Genomic DNA, 7,230 nt, shown 5'->3' with positions numbered 1-7,230 from the left:
GATCATATAAGATGAGATAAGATCATTTATAGTTACTTCTACTTGTCAACATTTCTTGGTTACTTTTTTTTAAAGTACCAACGATAGTGAGAGAGCAGTGAGCAGCAGCGGTGGCCGCGCCCGGGAATCATTTTGGTGATTTAATCCCCAATTCCAAGCCTTGATGCTGAGTGCCAAGCAGGGAGGTCATGGCTCCCATTTTTATAGTCTTTGGTATGACTCGGCCGGGGTTTGAACTCACCACCTACTGATCTCAGGGCGGACACTCTAACCCAGGGGTCACCGACGCGGTGCCCGCGGGCACCAGGTAGCCCGTAAGGACCAGATGAGTAGCCCGCTGGCCTGTTCTAAAAATAGCTCAAATAGCAGCCTCTATTATTTTAATTTTATTTATTTACTAGCAAGCTGGTCTAGCTTTGCCCGACATTTTTAATTCTTTTTTTTTTTCTTTTTTTTTTAAATTCTAAGAGAGACAAAACTCAAATAGAATTTGAAAATCCAAGAAAATATTTTAAAGACTTGGTCTTCACTTGTTTAAATAAATTCATTAATTTGTTTTACTTTGCTTCTTATAACTTTCAGAAAGACAATTTTAGAGAAAAAATACAACCTTAAAAATGATTTTAGGATTTTTAAACACATATACCTTTTTACCTTTTAAATTCCTTCCTCTTCTTTCCTGGCAATTTAAATCAATGTTAAAGTAATTTTTTATTGTAAAGAATAATAAATACATTTTAATTTAATTCTTCATTTTAGCTTCTGTTTTTTCGACGAAGAATATTTGTGAAATATTTCTTCAAACTTATTATGATTAAAATTCAAAAAAATTATTCTGGCAAATCTAGAAAATCTGTAGAATCAAATTTAAATCTTATTTCAAAGTCTTTTGAATTTCTTTTAAAGTTTTTGTTCTGGAAAATCTAGAAGAAATAATGATTTGTCTTTGTTAGAAATATAGCTTGGTCCAATTTGTTATATATTCTAACAAAGTGTAGATTGGATTTTAACCTATTTAAAACATGTCATCAAAATTCTAAAATTAATCTTAATCAGGAAAAATTACTAATTAAGTTCCATAAATTATTTTTTTCAATTTTTTCAAAAAGATTCGAATTAGCTAGTTTTTCTCTTCTTTTTTTCGGTTGAATTTTGAATTTTAAAGAGTCGAAATTGAAAATAAACTATGTTTCAAATTTTAATTGTCATTTTTTTCATGTTTTCTCCTCTTTTAAACCGTTCAATTAAGTGTAAATATAATGAATTATTAATAATAACATAGAGTTAAAGGTAAATTGAGCAAATTGGCTATTTCTGGCAATTTATTTAAGTGTGTATCAAACTGGTAGCCCTTCGCATTAATCACTACCCAAGAAGTAGCTCTTGCTTTCAAAAAGGTTGGTGACCCCTGGTCTAACCTCAAGGCTACTGAGCGTGAACTATAGTAACGTATAGTTACTTCTAGTAACTTAAAGTTACTTATAGTAATATGTGTTACTTTTCGTGACGAGCATTAATATAGTAAAAAGCAATACCTCGAGTAAATTATAGTTACTCAAGTAACTAGCATTACTTCTAGCAACTTGGTATTTCTTTAAGTAACTAACATGACCTCTAGTAACTGACTATAAAGTATGGTAACTAAAGATACCTCCAGTAACTTAGTTACTTCCAGTAACCAACATTACTTATAGTAACTAACACAAATTAAAGTGACCGACATTACCTCCAGTAACGTAGAAAGTTACTTCTAGTAGCTAACATTACTTCCAGTAACTTATGGTTACTTCTAGTAATCAATATTACTTCTAGAAACTAACATTATCTTCGGTAAATTATAGTTATTTCTAGTAACTTATAGAAATTAGCATTACTTTTAGTAACTAGCATTACTACAATAAATACCAATACAACTAGTAAATTATAGTTACTTAAGTAACTAAAATTACTTCCGCCCACATATAGTTACTTCTAGTAACATTATTTTAAGTAACTAACATTACCTGTAGTAACTAAAATATGTATAGTAACTCACATTACCTCCAGTAATTTACACAGTTACTTTTAGTAACTAACATTACCTCCAGTAACTTAGTTACTTCTAGTAACCAACATTACTTATAGTGAGTAGCATTATCTCTGGTAAATTATAGTTACTTCTAGTAACTTATAGAAATTAGCATTACTTCTAGTAACTAGCATTACTACAATAAATACCAATACAACTTGTAAATTATAGTTACTTAAGTACCTAAAATTACTTTATGTTGCTAAAATTACTTTGAGTTACTAAAATTGAAGCACTTTGAGTCTGCCTTGTGTATGAAAAGCGCTATACAAATAAAGTTGCCTTGCCTTGCCTTGCCTAAAATTACTTCCACCACTTATAGTTACTTCTAGTAACATTACTTTAAGTAACTAACATTACCTGTAGTAACTAAAATATGTATAGTAACTCATATTACCTCTAGTAATTTAGAAAGTTACTTCTAGTAGCTAACATTACTTCCAGTAACTTATGGTTACTTCTAGTAATCGACATTACTTCTAGAAACTAACAATATCTCCGGTAAATTATAGTTACTTAAACTAGCATTACTTCTAGCAACTTGGTATTTCTTTAAGTAACTAACATTACCTCTAGTAACTGACTATAAAGTATGGTAACTAAAGTTACCTCCAGTAACTTAGTTACTTCCAGTAACCAACATTACTTATAGTAACTAACACAAATTAAAGTGACCGACATTACCTCCAGTAACGTAGAAAGTTACTTCTAGTAGCTAACATTACTTCCAGTAACTTATGGTTACTTCTAGTAATCAATATTACTTCTAGAAACTAACATTATCTTCGGTAAATTATAGTTATTTCTAGTAACTTATAGAAATTAGCATTACTTTTAGTAACTAGCATTACTACAATAAATACCAATACAACTAGTAAATTATAGTTACTTAAGTAACTAAAATTACTTCCGCCCACTTATAGTTACTTCTAGTAACATTACTTTAAGTAACTAACATTACCTGTAGTAACTAAAATATGTATAGTAACTCACATTGCCTCCAGTAATTTACATAGTTACTTTTAGTAACTAACATTACCTTCAGTAACTTAGTTACTTCTAGTAACCAACATTACTTATAGTGAGTAGCATTATCTCTGGTAAATTATAGTTACTCATAGTAACTTATAGAAATTAGCATAACTTCTAGTAACTAGCATTACTACAATAAATAAATGATATGATATGACATTTACTACAATAAATACCAATACAACTTGTAAATTATAGTTACTTAAGTACCTAAAATTACTTTAAGTTACTAAAATTACTTTAAGTTACTAAAATTACTTCCACCCACTTATAGTTACTTCTAGTAACATTACTTTAAGTAACTAACATTACCTGTAGTAACTAAAATATGTATAGTAACTCACATTACCTCTAGTAATTTACATAGTTACTTTTAGTAACTAACATTACCTCCAGTAACTTAGAAAGTTACTTCTAGTAGCTAACATTACTTCTAGTAACTTATGGTTACTTCTAGTAATCGACATTACTTCTAGAAACTAACATTATCTCCGGTAAATTATAGTTACTTCTAGTAACTTATAGAAATTAGCATTACTTCTAGTAACTAGCATTACTACAATAAATACCAATACAACTAGTAAATTATAGTTGCTCAAGTAACTAAAATTACTTTAAGTTACTAAAATTACTTCCACCCACTTCTAGTAACACTACTTTAAGTAACTAACATTACCTGTAGTAACTAAAATATGTATAGTAATTCACATTACCTCCAGTAATTTACATAGTTACTTTTAGTAACTAACGTTACCTCCAGTAACTTAGTTACTTCTAGTAACCAACATTACTTATAGTAAGTAACGACAATTAAAGTAGCTAACATTACCTCCAGTAACTTAGAGAGTTACTTCTGGTAGCTAACATTACTTCCAGTAACTTATGGTTACTTCTAGTAATCAACATTACTTCTAGAAACTAACACTATCTCTGGTAAATTATAGTTATTTCTAGTAACTTCTAGGAATTAGTATTACTTATAGTAACTACCATTACTACAGTAAATAGCAATACCTATCGTAAATTATAGTTACTTAAGTAACTAAAATTACTTCTAATAACTTGAAGTTACCTGAGTTACTTCCAGCAACTTATAGTTACTGATAGTAACATTTCTTTAAGTAACTAACATTACCTCTAGTAACTTAGAAAGTTTATTCTAGTAATCAACATTACTTCTAGAAACTAACATTATCTCTGGTAAATTATAGTTACAGTTACTCCTAGTAACTAGCATTAGTACAGTAAATAGCAATACCTCTCATAAATTGTAGTTTGTTAAGTAACTAAAATGAGTTCTAATAACTTTAAGTTACCTGAGTTACTTCCAGCAACTTATAGTTACTTCTAGTAACATTTCTTTAAGTAACTAACGTTACCTCTAGTAACTGACAATAGGCATAGTAACTAACATGACTTCTAGTAACTTAGTTAATTAAGTTACTATCAATACTTCTAGTAAGTTATATTGACACAAGTAACTTAGTCACAACTAGTAAATTATATTACGTCTGGTAACTTAGTTACTTTTAATAACATTACTTTTAGTAACTAACATTACTTCTAGTAACTAACATTACTTATTGGAACTTATAATTACTTCTAGTCACTAGCATTACTTCTTCAACTAAAATTACCTCGAGTGACTAACATTACCTCCAGTAACTTAGTTACTTCTTGTAACTAAATTAACATTAGTTATAGTAACTAAAATTAACTCTGGTAACTTACAGTTACTCTCGTAAATAGCATTACTCCTAGCAACTTCACTACCTCTAGTAACTTACATTACATCCAATAACTTAGAGAGTTACTTCTTGTAACTGAAACAACTTATAGTAACTTTTAGTTACTTCTAGATAATTACATGAACTCTAGTAACTTAGTCACTGCTGTCAACGAGCATTACCTCTAGTAACTAGCATCACATCGAGTACATTATCAATTCAAGTTAATTAAGTAACATACATTACTTCTTCTAATTCATAGTTACTTCTTATAACATTACTTTTAGTAACTAACATTACTTTTAATAACATATATTACATCTAGTAACGGACTATACTTCTAGTAACTAACATTACTCCAGTAACTTAGAATGACTCCCAGTAATTAACAACACTTCTAGTTACTTCTAGTTACTTCAACTAACATCACTTCAAGTAACTTAGAGAGTTACTTCCTGGTAACTAAAATGACTTCTTGTGGTAAGCAACAGTTCCTTGTGGTAACTACATTAGTAGTAAGTAAGCTGTTGTAGCGAGGAGTCACATGACTTACACACGTCAACTTAGATGCTGACACATTTCTTGTAAAAGTGTTATGGAAAATGTTCCTTTACAAGGTGATCGCCAACTAGTGGCTTGGCATGCATATTACACACAATGTACACATTGTATACATTGTACAAAACCCAAAACCAGTGAAGTTGACATGTTGTGTAATTCGTAAATAAAAACGGAATACAATGATTTGCCAATCCTTTTCAACTCATATTCAATTGAATAGACTGCAAAGACAAGATATTTCATGTTCACACTGAGAAACTAGCGAAGCCGACGGCGTTTCTGGGTGTTGTTGATAAACGGTTTTCGCCTTGCATAGGAGAGTTTTAACTTGCACTTACTGATGTAGCGACCAACTGTAGTTACTGACAGTGGGTTTCTGAAGCCCATGTGGTGATATCCTTTACACACTGATGTGGCTTGTTGATGCAGTACAGCCTGAGGGATGGAAGGTCACGGGCTTAGCTGCTTACGTGCAGTGATTTCTCCAGATTCTCTGAACCCTTTGATGATATTACGGAGCGTAGATGGTGAAATCCCTAAATTCCTTGCAATAGCTGGTTGAGAAAGGTTGTTCTTAAACTGTTCAACAATTTGCTCACGCATTTGTTGACAAAGTGGTGACCCTCGCCCCATCCTTGTTAGTGAATGACTGAGCATTTCATGGGATCTACTTTTACACCCAATCATGGCACCCACCTGTTCCCAATTTGCCTGTTCACCTGTGGGATGTTCCAAATAAGTGTTTGATGAGCATTCCTCAACTTTATCAGTATTTATTGCCACCTTTCCCAACTTCTTTGTCACGTGTTGCTGGCATCAAATTCTAAAGTTAATGATTATTTGCAAAAAAAAAAAAAGTTTATCAGTTTGAACATCAAATATGTTGTCTTTGTAGCATATTCAACTGAATATGGCTTGACAATTATTTGCAAATCATTGTATTCCGTTTATATTTACATCTAACACCATTTCCCAACTCATATGGAAACGGGGTTTGTATATATATATATATATATATATTATATATATTAAGGATGTCCGATAATGGCTTTTTGCCGATATCCGATATTCCGATATTGTCCAACTCTTTAATTACCGATACCGATATCAACCGATACCGATATCAACCGATATATGCAGTCGTGGAATTAACACATTATTATGCCTAATTTGGACAACCAGGTATGGTGAAGATAAGTTACTTTTTCAAAAATAATAATAAAACAAGATAACTAAATTAAAGACATTTTCTTGAATAAAAAACAAAGTAAAACAATATAAAAACAGTTACATAGAAACTAGTAATTAATGAAAATGAGTAAAATTAACTGTTAAAGGTTAGTACTATTAGTGGACCAGCAGCACGCACAATCATGTGTGCTTACGGACTGTATCCCTTCCAGACTGTATTGATATATATTGATATATAATGTAGGAACCAGAATATTGATAACAGAAAGAAATGGGGGAGGGAGATTTTTTGGGTTGGTGCACTAATTGTAAGTGTATCTTGTGTTTTTTATGTTGATTTAATAAAAATTATAAAAATAAAAATAAAAAACCGATACAGATGATAAAAAAACCGATACCGATAATTTCCGATATTACATTTTAACGCATTTATCGGCCGATAATATCGGACATCCCTAATATATATATATATATATATACACACACACAGGTATATATATATATATATATATATATATATATATATATATATATATATATATATATATATATATATATATATATATATATATATATATATATATATATATTTGATGTATATATTAGATATATATATATATATATTAGATGTATATATATATATATATATAT

Source organism: Entelurus aequoreus, linkage group LG05, assembly GCF_033978785.1.
Source record: "Entelurus aequoreus isolate RoL-2023_Sb linkage group LG05, RoL_Eaeq_v1.1, whole genome shotgun sequence".
NCBI classification, from domain to species: Eukaryota; Metazoa; Chordata; class Actinopteri; order Syngnathiformes; family Syngnathidae; genus Entelurus; species Entelurus aequoreus.
The sequence above is the reverse complement of the archived record's forward strand: the minus strand, read 5'-3'. Positions refer to the sequence as shown.